Source organism: Rhinopithecus bieti, unplaced genomic scaffold (genome assembly GCF_001698545.2).
Source record: "Rhinopithecus bieti isolate Rb0 unplaced genomic scaffold, ASM169854v2 scaffold_17962, whole genome shotgun sequence".
NCBI classification, from domain to species: Eukaryota; Metazoa; Chordata; class Mammalia; order Primates; family Cercopithecidae; genus Rhinopithecus; species Rhinopithecus bieti.
Genome location: NW_016809457.1, coordinates 2,453,369 through 2,466,722, shown reverse-complemented (window position 1 = coordinate 2,466,722; position 13,354 = coordinate 2,453,369).

Sequence of the window (13,354 nt, the reverse complement as noted above, 5' to 3'; positions counted from 1 at the left end):
AAAAAAAAATACTCGAGAAAAAATTGTGTTTGTACTGGACATGTACAGTCTTTCTTTCTTGTCATTACTCCCTAAACAATACAGCATAACAGCTGTTTACATAGCATTTACATTGTATTAGGTATTACAAGTAATCTACAGATGATTTAAAGTACACAGGAGGATGGGCATAGATTATATGCAAGTACCACTCCATTTTATATTAAGGACTTGAGCATCCTCAGATTTTGGTATCCAGAGAAGGTCCTTGAACCAGTTGCTCATGGATACTAAGGGACAGCTATTCTTTCTTAGCATTTAAAATTGACAATTGCTTTTGTGTTTTCTTCAAATTTCATGAAGTTATGATGTCTCAGGCCATCGGTTCTTCCAGCCGTTATTCACAAAATATTGATCCAACCTCCTACAGCTACAATTATGAGTGGTGCCTTTCACAACGTTGAAGATCAACAATACCTCTAATTGCCTCTCATTTGTTCAATTCTACTTGACCATTTCTCTGAAAATACCTGAAGTCACTATTAAAGATGCATTTTACCATCAACCATGATACTCTACCTGTGTTTTCTTGCAAGCTGATTATTTACACCCCTTCCGGAAGCCACAGTCTTTCAAAATTGTAGACAAGACCACAAAACACATGACAAAAAGAGAGGCCCCAGTGCAGTGACCCACACACACTGCAGAGCACACTCAGCTTGGGACAGCACAGTGCAGCTCTCTCTGAAGGTGAGAATTTGCAGCATGGTGGGTTGTTTCTCAATGGGTCGGCATGTTCGTTTGGTCATGAAGCCTTGGATGGCTAAGAGCATACAAGAACATTCAGCAAGTACAGAGTTTACCAGTGTACTACTACACACACGTTTGTGTCTGCATGTGCACATTCTTTCAGAAAGATAGGTTAGAGACAAATGGCTTCATATCAAATCAATGCTGCACAAAAAACATAAAATCAGGCACATCTAGATTTCTGTATCCTTGTTAATTTTTTTTTTTGTGTATATATATANGTGGTTCAGAAATGGAAAAATGTTAAAAAAAATTCGGCAATTACTTTGTATCTATCACTTATCATCGTAACTGGCTGCTGCTTGTCATCCATACAACACCAGGACTTAAGACAAATGGGACTGATGTCATCTTGAGCTCTTCATTTATTTTGACTGTGGATGCGTGGAGTGGATGCATTGTTTTTAAGAAAAATGTGCCATGTAAAAAATAAAATGCATTTAAACTCATTTGAGAGAATACCTTTTATTTTAATACATATTTAAACTAAATCCATCTTGTAATGTTCCTGGAGAAGCTAGAGCCTGGCAGTAAGCCACTACTAGAAAGAATAAGACTGTCATTAGATAACTTTTATGGTGGAAACTATTTCTGGAACTGAAATATAAAAAATGAGAAGCAAAAATTTTAATTCTGAGTTGCAGTAAAAGGGAGAGACCATGCTCATAGCAGTGCCAGCATCTGAAGTGGAGCCTTACACATTTTAGCACCTACAATGAAAGTAGTTGACTCTGGAAGAGATTACTAAGAGAATAAAAAGATTCTAATTTAGTTGGGGAAAAAAACCCCACAACACTGACACATGTTATCCCTCTTGGAAACCAACCACCACAGCAATAAAAACAAGTATCTGTGTGTGTGTGTGTGTGTGTGTGTGTGAAATGTCTGTAGAAAATGTTAAAAGACACTAAAGTCTAAATCATGTATATCTGTTGTGTATGTGTTTGTTTATATACAGTCTTTATATGTTGTTCAAGGATGGCCTATGTAGCCTGTAACTTTATCACAAACTTTTTTTATCTTTTCTGTTTTTGAGATAACATTCAAGAAAAGCCAGCAGGCTTTTACCTAATTTGGTTTGAATAGAATGGGCAAATGAAATTTCCTATCATACTCTATCTAATGCTTCAGCCAAAGCACTTTTATTTTGAAATACTTTTTTATTTTCATGCTTCTATTTAGAAAAAATTCTGCGTATGTATTTTGGAAATTGCATCCATAAACAGATAAAATAGATAGATATGAAGATAATTTTCTTCTATTCTGCTTATTCTCTAATTATATTTATACCAGTGAAGCACAACACATTTCAGAATAGTTTTCTTCGGTGATTATTGACATTATTCTGTTAAATACTAGGTCTTCTCAAAAGTGTCACTGATATTTTAATACATATTGATCTCTTTTTAATTTTTTTAAATTTCAATAGTTTTTGGAGAACGGGTGGTGCTTGGTTACACGGGTAAGTTCTTTAGTGGTGATTTCTGAGATTTTGGTGCACCCATCACCTGAGCACTGTACCCAGTGTGCAGTCTTTTTTCCCTCACCCTCTCACACTCTTGCCCCTAAGTTCCCAAAGTCCATTGTATCATTCTTATGCTGATGAACTTGTTTCTAAAAAATTTGGTTTGCTTTTTTCCTTTTTTTCTCACCTACATTTTTCTTCAAAATTAATGACTGCAAATCTTGTGTCTCTTTTTATTCTTTAAACCAATTTGTTTTTCTTGGTATGTTTGTTATTAACACCAATCAGCACACATATCCCAAATTTTTTTTTCCTAGCATCCTACACATTTACGATTAGTGTCTGTTTTCAGCACCTTCATTACTCTTCCAAATCACAGGACCTATTTTTTTTTTATTGCTTTTCCATTTGAAGTCCAATTTTATTACTTAATACCTCTCCAGCAATTAATTCACTCATTTTATTTTATTTTATTTTATTTTATTTTATTTTATTTTATTTTGTTTTAGAAACAGTGGTTCACTCTGTCACCCAGGCTGGAGTGCAGTGGGGCAATCATAGCTCACTATAACCTCAAACTCCTGGACTCAGGCAATCCTCCCACCTCAGTCTCCCAAGTAGCTAGGACTACAGGTGAACCACCATACCCAGCTAATGTTTCTGTTTTTTGGAGAAATGGTGTCTCATTAGGTTGTCTAGGCTGGTCTCTAACTCCTGGCCTCAAATGATTCTCCTGCCTCAGCCCCCCAAAGTATTGGGATTAGAGGTATGAGCCATTGTATCCTGCCTGATTTACTCTATTTGAATTGTTGCTATGTGTCACGTGAGAGAGAACAGCAGGCTCCAATGGTCCAAATAAACTCTTACCAAAGCGCATACTCTGAGACCTTGCAGTTACCTCCGTGTGTGTGTGTGTGTGTGTGTGTGTGTGTGTGTGTATTTAGTAACATTTTGAAGCTCCTACTGCATGAGGTACATTGCATATAGCACTCCAGAGGGGACACAAGAGAAACAGCCTCCACCTTTAATATATTTATAAATTCACTGGAAAAATGCTTGGAAGAAGTAAAATCAATTATTCTTTAAAATGTTAATCAGTCCCAAATGGCATAGTTTATTTATGCAATGCTCCAGCAAATTTTTATCAATGCCTACTATGTACCAGTAGGCCAGGTTTAGGAGTGCAGCAAAATCATGGTATCGGGCCTCACGGCCTTTGAAGTGTGTCTGGATAGCTAATAGTGAACAGAAACCTGAAATGTGGTGAGCATTACAAAGGACAAACCTTTTGGAGCAGGTAACACAAAAACTCATCCTAATCATGGGGATTAGAAAAGGCTTGCTTGAGTTACTGATGTTTACACTAAACAGATTAATAACATTGAGTTGATAAAAGGAAAGAAATGGAGAACAAGGACTGCATTGTTGTAGTACTGGCTAAAGAAATTCTTAAATTGGGATTAAAAAAAGGCATTTGGAAAGAAAGAAACCCTAAAAGGGGCATGCAATTCAATCTAAAAATATATTTTTAAAGGATTAACTATGTTTTCTGTGAAAAATTGTGTGTACTGGGAGGGACATGGATTAGTGAAAATGACTGAGGCACAGATTCCAAGTGGAAGAAACACCTTAGCAAAGAATGGAAGGCAAAATTCTGTGTGTATTGGCTTGACCACGGAAGAGAAGCTAAGCAGGAAAGGAGGTTGCACAGAAATGAGGAAAGTCAGTAGGACCTTTACTATCTAAGAAACTATGTTCTAGAAGGTAAATGCAAAATAAATGAGAATAAGAGGAATTCGAGGCTAGAAGGGGAATCCCTAGGATATTGCGAGTGTTATTGCCTGGATTAGGGTAATGCGGCAGATGCTTGGTGCCCTGCCCAAATCCCCTTGGCATCCCATTCCCATTTCCATACACACCACCTGCTACCTACCACAAGCATCTGTGACTCTCCACCCTCGGGCTTTCTCTGGCCACGGAAGCATGCCTGGTCTATCTGGGGCACTGGCCAGAAGTTTGGGGAGGTTAATGCCCTTAACCAGTGAAGGATGGAAATCAGCTGATTGATACCCTAGTTCTCTTGTCCCAGCAGAGGGGGACAACTCTAGGGCATGTTCTACTCAGTCCTCCAGCGGTCTCTTTCAGGAGAGAGCACCGGGACCTTCTATTAGCTTTCTTCACTTCTCTGTGTTACTTCTCTACTCTCTTATCAGTCTTTCTGGGATTGATTCCAAAAAAACTGCTTGCATCAAATCCTGGTCTCATAGTCTGCTTCTGGGGAAACCCAGTCTGAGCAGTGAGTTACTAAGAAAATTGAGGAAGAGTGGGGAGTGTTTGGAGATAGTGATGAAGAGATATTCCCTCATTGGGTGTTCAACCTGTGAATTAACTGCCCATCCCCATCATATACATCCAACTCCATGTTCCCCTGATAACAAAGATAACGCTTCTAAGTTACCTTCTGTTTATCCACTAAATGTAGAGTTATGGATCACACCAATATTGTCACATGATCCCACATTTACAAAATTTGCAAAATATAATTTTATGTTTTACATTATTGAGTCCTGGGTTATTAATCTCTGCTTGTTTTGGTTACTACATCACAGTGAATGAGAACCCATAAAGTCAGAACATTTCAACATTAATAAAGACCTAAAAGACACCCGGGCAGAACACTCACTTTATAGGTATGGGAATCGAGACTTAGGGGAAAGAAATGACTTCAGCAAAGTCACACAGCTGGTGACAGGAGGCCTGGGAATAAGATCCGGTTTCCCTTTCTCTCTGCCAATTTCATCTTATACATAGCTGTCTTCCAGCAGGGTCAAACACCTTCGAAAATAATAGAAAACTTTGGTTTTACCACACACACACACACACACACACACACACACACACACACACACGGTAAGAAACCAAGATGAACCACTTTGAAGGAAGTTGCCCTTAGTGTTAACAAAATAGCAGATTTTAAACACAGAAATCATGATTCATAACATTCAAAAACTTGTCCTCTTGCCATGTTTTTTTTTTTTTTTTTTCTGGATTGAAAGATAATAGAAGTAATGTATAGGAGAAGCAGTTCTCTACCTTCTGGTAATAATAAGATATTTATCTAAGTGACCTTTGTTATTTAATACAGAGAAGACTTTTCAAGTAAGACAGAAAATAACTGATAGCTGCTTACCAAAACTCCACTCACCAGGATTTAGAAATGAAAATAAAACAGGGAAAGATGGGTTAGAGCTGAAAACTTCTAGAAAAACGCAACAAAGACAACCAATGTTGCACCAGAGGTTGGCAAATGTTAATACAGTTGTGTTGTGGAAACTAATTTGGGTTCACAAAATCAGATGTGTAGGAAGCACATCATTTTTATAATTATATAACTGAATTAATTTCCATATCAAGCTCACGGTCCCCCAGGTGACAAAACTTAATTTCCAACAAATCACGTCCTTGTGCCAAGGTTGCCTCTAAGTTTCTGGGAAAGCTTGCAATGTGCTGGAACATCAGCAGGAGTGGGGAATGAACTTTGGATCTAGGTTTTCCATCCGTACATGTTCCTGCTCCATCTGGCTCACACTGACCATCAAGCTCTTGCAGTCAGCTGAATTTCGGTGTCATGTTTGTACCATTTTCCTATGGCTGCATGGGAGAATGGTCTGCTTCTCCTCGTGCCATGCTGGAGAGTACAGGGACTCTCAGGAGCTAATTCAGTCCACTGGTCTGGACACCATTCATGACATTTCATCTGCTCCTGTGCCATGGAAAAATTCAGGGAACTTGCTGTTTTCCCAAGCCCTCCTCAGAAAGGCAGCACCAGTCTCTCCTATAGCTCAGATGTCCAGCCACTTCCAGCTCCTGGTACTCAGGCCATGGAGTACAGGCAGAGAGTATCCAGGAAAAGCCAATCTCTAATTCCCTCTCCTTCCCCAGCCTCTATAGCTAGGAAAACTTGCCCTGGCTCATTACAGATTCTTCCAAATCTTGCCTGTGTTTTGACCACAACTTTTGACAATTCCATAAGGCAAAATGTTCACTCTGTTTTTTTCTCTCTGTTTTGGATGCCTCGTGGGTGAGCTGCTTAAGTAGAGAAGACATCACAGAATAACAACTGCAACAACAAAAAAAGTAGAAGATTAATCAGCAATTAATATATGAAAATATGTCTTCAGGGACAGTGACACAAAATGTAATTATTCTTCTACCATTTCATGTGTAATATAAGATCAAACAGTGATTAAAATTGGGACTAGTGAATGACAGTGAGTCTCCGCAAATAGTAGGCCATTTCCAAAACAGCATGGCAACAGATAAGAAAATCTTAAAGACAAACTCTACTCAGAGTTTTCCACTAATGAAAGAAAAGCTTAATGCTGATAAACTCACCCCCTCACCGCCACCACCACCAATGTGTTGAAGTGCTAGCTTTACCCTACTGATTTGCTGGTGGGTTGAAGGGCTCATTATCCCACCCACTGTAACTTACCTATTGATGGAAGTGTCTCCTGTTGACCATTTCATTTCAATTGTTTTACTGTACCAATCCCTAATACAGTCCCACCCAGGTCCACAAGTTACTCAACTTTTCATCTTCACAACAATGAGATAAACAAGTTCCATCTCCTTGATTTGAAACGTACAAGAACAAGACCCACAAAGCACAACAGTGGCTGGGCTGGGACTGGAATTCAGTTGTCTTTATTTTCAGTTATGTGTTTTGTTCTATTTTGTTCTGTTTGTGTTGTTTATTGCTTTTATCCACTGGGCCATGCTGATTCCAGTGTTAGCTGATATCAAGAGATGTGAACCAAATATGTCTTAGCCTTGAAGCAGTGCATTCCTGACTTCATTAGGGTAGTAGGCGTCATCTCAGTCATCTCAGTAGATGATGGCATTTGATTGGAACCTAAAAACATTTTATTTGAATTTTGTGGAAATATATTTGTCTCCTCAATAAGCAGCAGCAGTCAGTAGATAGAGTTAGTTCTCCTATATATAACAATCTTATTTAGCAAGAAAGCATTTCTTAGAAAATAATTTCTAGGCTAGAGACACAATTTTAATTAAGTAGAAACCATTCAATATAATAGAAGCTGCAAATAACTGTTTTGTGGATATCCTTCTCAGGTCAAAAATAATTTGGTAAAACAACTTCCTGAAATTATATCCATTTCAGGTCTCACTACATCATGCAATTGAAAGCTCAATGAAATTCTGATTAGTAGCCTGCTGTTAAATGATACCACGTAAAAGGCAAAATGTCATTTAATTGATAAGCAACTAAAAACTTAACTAGGCTATATACCCTAAGCAAATGAGTGTACGTCAAAAACAATGATGTTATATTTCTTCATTTATCTTAAAATTGCACTCTGGCACATGCAATATGCTGAGTGAAGTTTGTCTTTGTACCAAACACCCTCCTTCTTTAACTTGAAGAGAGGCTCAGTCTCTCTTATTAACCAGTATTTATGGAGCACTTACTTGGGACAAGTTGCCATGCTAACCATTATGGGGTCTTAAAATGAATAATAAAAATGGTCCCTTCCTTAAAGTATTAGTTTACTAGCTATCTGTTACAGAAGATTTTTTTTAATGCTAAATTTCTAAAAATAAATACTAGACATTAGACGGGAGTATTGATCAAGGCTCAGGCAGCCAACCTTTGAGGCACCAGTCTTTTCTCCAACATTCTTCTAATTCCTGTCAATCTTAGCTGATGATCACAGTGGCGGCCATTCAGAGTGAGAAGAACTGTTCCCTATTGAGCTCTATGGTCCATTTACAGTCACCTCACCTTTTCTTTACTTATTCAGAGCACAACTGAGGTAAAGCCTGCATATTTCAGCGAGGTTGATTAATAGCTAAGGAATAACAAAAGAGAAATAAACACACACACATACACACACAAACACAAATACAAACACAAACACACATACATGCAAACCATGGCATGCGATGGTGTCATTTAGAGCATATATGTGTTTATCCTCAGCTTAGGGAGTCACTTCCCTGTCTAGCTCCGAGCCTCACATCACATGGAAGAGGCTACCTATAAACTTCACCACCTTAGAAGCACAGTTGAGAATTTCTAGATTCAGCAGGCAATGGACAGAATGGTTGTGATCCTGGGCTTTGAGGTCAGTTAGAAATGAGTTCAAAACCCAGCTTTGCTATATTTCTGTGTCGATTTCAACTATAAGTATCTATAATCCTCTGAAAATTGCATTAATAATGCTTGCCTTATTGGGTTGTTTTCAGCATTTAAAGAAATAACAAGTACTTGCCACATCACAGACGATAACTGCACAATAAGTGGTATTAATGTTATCGTCATTATAACAATGATCATGTAAAAGCATAAGAGATAGCAAGACCCAAGGTGAATACAGTTATCTCTTGCTTACCTAGAGCCTGCCATCCATATTTTCATTTTCTGTCTCAGGGCCTGTTTTATCCTAGTTAATTGGTACCAAGAAAGTCCACTCCAATCAGTAAAGACTATATGGACATTTAGCAGCAGCCCTACTAACAGGCAAAAACAGAATAATCCACTCAATAAATAAAAACACACAATCCTGCGTGACGTATACATATATGGAGTGCATATAATTATGCATGAAGGCTTAAACGAAAATTAAAAGATAATTCAAGGCTTCACATAATTAAATAGCAAACAAATATACAACCAGCTTTAAGAGAGAGGAAAAGAGAGAAATTGATAAACATGATTTTTTAAAAGACTCCTTGGTCACATAAGTTTTAGAAATTCTGGTTTAAAAACATTAAAATTTTCCTATTGTAAGGCTTCTCATAATCCCTAATAAGCTCATGTGCACTATGGAGCTCACATAGTGGGTACATAATTTGTAGTGTTTTCATAATTTATGTAGGCTGGACTTTTGCAAATGTGTCTCACTCTTTGCTTGTTTGCTTGTTTGTTTGGTGGTAGTAGAGATAGTTCATGAACTACAGTTCTTTGGAGTATATTGTGAAAAATACTGGTAAATTTGAAAAAGTATTATTATTCTAGCAGATAGACAGCTCTATGGGCTCTAACAGGCTGGCAAGTTTTAATGGGAAAGAGGTTTTAATCTCTTTGCAGAATGGGCAGGACAGAGCATTCAACATCAGAATTAATAAATTGATACACAGCTAAAGATATTTTTACATATTCATTTATTTATAACATTCCCTTTTCATTTCACTCATACTTTTAATATCCACAAGGGATTTGAGGTGGCTCCCAGAGGTATATTTACCCTTCACAACCACTTAGCTACCACTTCAAAATAGTCCTTTACATTGCATGGTATATTGTAGTTTCAAAGTCTTCACAAGCAGGGTTCTCAGAATATGATGTGCTTAAGAATGTTGCAGGGAGGGGTGTGCAATCTTGTTGGTTCTCAGCCTGCAGTCAGATTCCTGGACATTTAGCAAACATCTCAGGTTGCTCTATGCAGGTAATGTTAAGACTATACTTTTTTTAAATGTTGCTTTAGACTAACATTATTTTAAAATAATAGCTAATCAAAACTTTATCTTATTAAACTCTAAAAGCATAGATATTTCTCTAGAAATACAGATGACAAATGGATGGATAGATGACCCATAGATAATAGATGGATTCCAAGGGTTTAAAGATGAGAGAGAAGAGAGAGAGAGAGAGAGAGAGGGGGGGGGGGAGATAATAGATGGATTCCAAGGGTTTTAAATACATAAGTGATAAATAGGGATAATCTAGACCAGATAGTTCTAGTTTTTTTTTGCTGGAATAATTTGTCCTTGCAAAGAGGTGACTCGAACTTCTAACTTATTTATTTCAAACTGAGAAATAAAGAAAGGACGAAGGGAAGAAAGAAAAGGAAGAATGGGGAAGAGAAGGGAGGATGGGAAGGAGGAAGATAACAGAGCTGGTAGTTGTCTTTAAATATTTCTATTTCATTAAGAGAGTTTAAAGGGAAGAATTTGCCTTATATAATCATAATTAAGGATAATAAATAATTTGATTTAGAGCCACTGAGTTCAATGCCTATAGAAAGTAATGGTTAAATCTCTTAGAATTATGGCAGCTTTTGTTTCATTATCTTTAGTGGCCAACCCCTCTCCACCTGCTCTTCCAAATAAGGAACATGGAATCTGGGTGCTGTGATACACTGAAGGCTGTAGAGGCAGTTAGTGACAGTGATAGGGTCAGTCTTTTATGGTGACTGTTGGGTCCTAGCCAAAAGCTGCACATGAGGCTACATCTAAGAACAGCAGGAAAGAGGTATACCTGTAACAAAGCCTGGGGTCAAGAGTTAACCACATTTCTGTGGCAGGCCCTGCAGCAGGACAACAGCCTAAGTCATAATGTGTGAGGAGCAGGTAAAGTCAGCTGACTTGGCTGGCAGCCCCACCTAAGGGTTCTTGCAAGGTGAAGCACAGCAACCAAAACTGTTCTAGGGTAAACAAGCTTTAGGTCAATAATCTATATGTCTAGTTTCTTAACAACTAAGGGATAACTAAAGAAAAATAAACACACACGACAAAACAACATGGTATAAGATGGTGAGGCTTGCACGGTCCTTGGGGGAAGTGGTGCCTGCCCATGTGAATCAGAACCACAGCTGTCAAGTTCAGCCTGTCCCAGGCCCATCCCAACATCCCCTAATGATTACCTGCCAGCTGTGTTCTCAGCCACACCCATCTGGGCACCAATAACTGACTCAGCCTAGCAGAATTAGAAGCTTTGACCCTGCCCACTTGCAAGTGGGGTCTGGAAACTGTCCATTGCTGTCTTAAGTCATACCGCCTGGAGGTCAACTGAATCCTCTGTGCCAGAAAGAATACTACATTTCAAGTTCCCAAACTAACCCTCATGTCACAGCCAGCTTGTCTAACTGACCCTTTTGAAAGTTCAAGTTTATAATGCTGGGTTTCTCTTGCAAGCAACTTCTCCATGGTAGGGAATCAGGAACCTATCTCTGAATGCCAGACAGCCAACTGGGGAGCTGAATCTTTCTCACCTGGTGGGGGAGGGTAGGAAGATGAGGGCGGATGGGAGAATGTCAATCCCAGAGGAGAGGAAGGTGGCAAGCAGCAGGAAGTGCATCAGGAACTCAGCACATCAGACCTCAGCAGAATGCAGGGGTCCAGCCACAATGAAGTTTTGAAAAGTAAAAACCCATTCTATATAAAAGTGAAAATTAGAAAATCACAGAAGATTGGCTGGGTGTGGTGACTCATGCCTGTAATCCCAGCCCTTTGGGAGGCCAAGGCGGGCAGAATATTTGAGGTCAGGAGTTCAAGACTAGCCTTCCCAACATGGTAAAACCTTGTATCTATGAAAAAAAAAAAAAAGAATTAACAGTGATGCATGCCTGTAATCCCAGCTACTTGGGAGGCTGAGGCAGGAGAATAGCTTGAACCCAGGAGGCAGAGGTTGCAGTGAGCTCAGATAGCTCCACTGCACTCTAGCCTGGGTGATAGAACTAGACTCCGTCTCAAAAAAAAAAAAAAAAAAAAAGATTACCAAGAAAATTACTCAGTACAATGAGTTCATGAGATTCATAGCTGGGTGATTTACTCAGATATGATGGACACCAGACTCAGAACTCTGGTAATGAAGCTTTCATTAAACTTGTAGCCTGGGGCAATGTCAGGACAGGCAGCAGGCATGGTCGTATCCAGGGGATGGAGATCCTGGGCTCCCTTGAGAAGAACTAGGAAAGACTGAGACTGACTTTAATTTGTGGTGTTAAAGCTGCAACACTTTTCGTTAATTATTCTTTGAATGTTGGCACGTTTTCTCTACCACTTTTGGCACTTCCATCTTTTTGCTGCTTTTTTGAGGTAATGATTAATGCATGTAATGGTTAGAAAAAAATATAAAACTATGCAATGCTGAGTTCATTTTTATTGCACCTTGATCTTTTTTTTTTTTTTTTTTCCTTAGATATCTTCCTAAACAGACTTGATCTTTTTTTGAAGTTTGATGTAATAAGACCATCAGTCATTGGTGTGCTAGACATAATGAGTGCCTGACAGATGTAGCACAGAATTGCTGGAATCTCTTACCAGGAACGGGGTTAAACTTCCTCACCAAGAAGCCTAGCTCTGGCCTTCTCTGCCCCTACCCATTCCCTAAGGCTGCCCCCCACATTCCCTCCAATAGTCTCATGGTTCTAACCTTTTCCTTTTTGATACCCTTCTTCTTCAGCCTCCTTTTCCTCCTAAGTTCTCCAGGGTTCCTTTCTCCACACCTTTCTCCTTTCACCTGGTGTTAATTCTCGTCCTCATCCTACCTGCTGATGACCTCAAAGACCATGTTTTGCATGATTTCAAAATCTCTGTGGAATAATTTGACAGTCCTGCCATCAACATTTTTTACCAACTAAAGCATGAAGGAGATGGATCTACTCCTTTTCTTCAAACACAGAGCTGTGTGTGTGTAGAACTCTTGTCCTCATCATCTTCATTCCCTGACAACTACTCTCACCCTGAATTCCTCAATATTCCCTCTCAAAGTATGACTCCTTCCACATATCCATCCATTTATTGATTGGTTTTCTATTCATTTGTCCCTTTTGTTTTGTCTTGTCATAATGACCCTTCACTCCTCTTCCCAAAATGAGTACCTCAGATGTATGTCATAAATATGTCTCAATGTGTCTTATTACTGAACCTAAGATTGAGCATCTCCAGCAAGACTATTGGTTACAAAGTTTGGAGACTGTTGAGTGACCTGATTACTAAAGAGAGAACTGGAAATCAAAGCACAAGGGCAGAGTTCCCACCTGCTGTCCTGTCCCCCAGTCTCAGGAACTTCCAGAAAGTGTCCACCGACTCTGTTTACCTCATCAGGTACTAACTGAAGAAATGACTCCTCATGATATTCATGTATTTAAAAATTCTCCAAGGACCCCACAGAGCATTCCTCAGTTAAGGACTCCTCAAAACGACAGCAGGGAACACATTGTTTCAAAAGCATTTCTTACGTATTTTTTTAAAACACCACTATCAGAACGTTCAGGTTCCGTAAGTTTTCCTCAAACAGAATTATGGTTGATGAAAACCAAATTTTAAAAGTAAGAAACCTTGTCGTTTTTC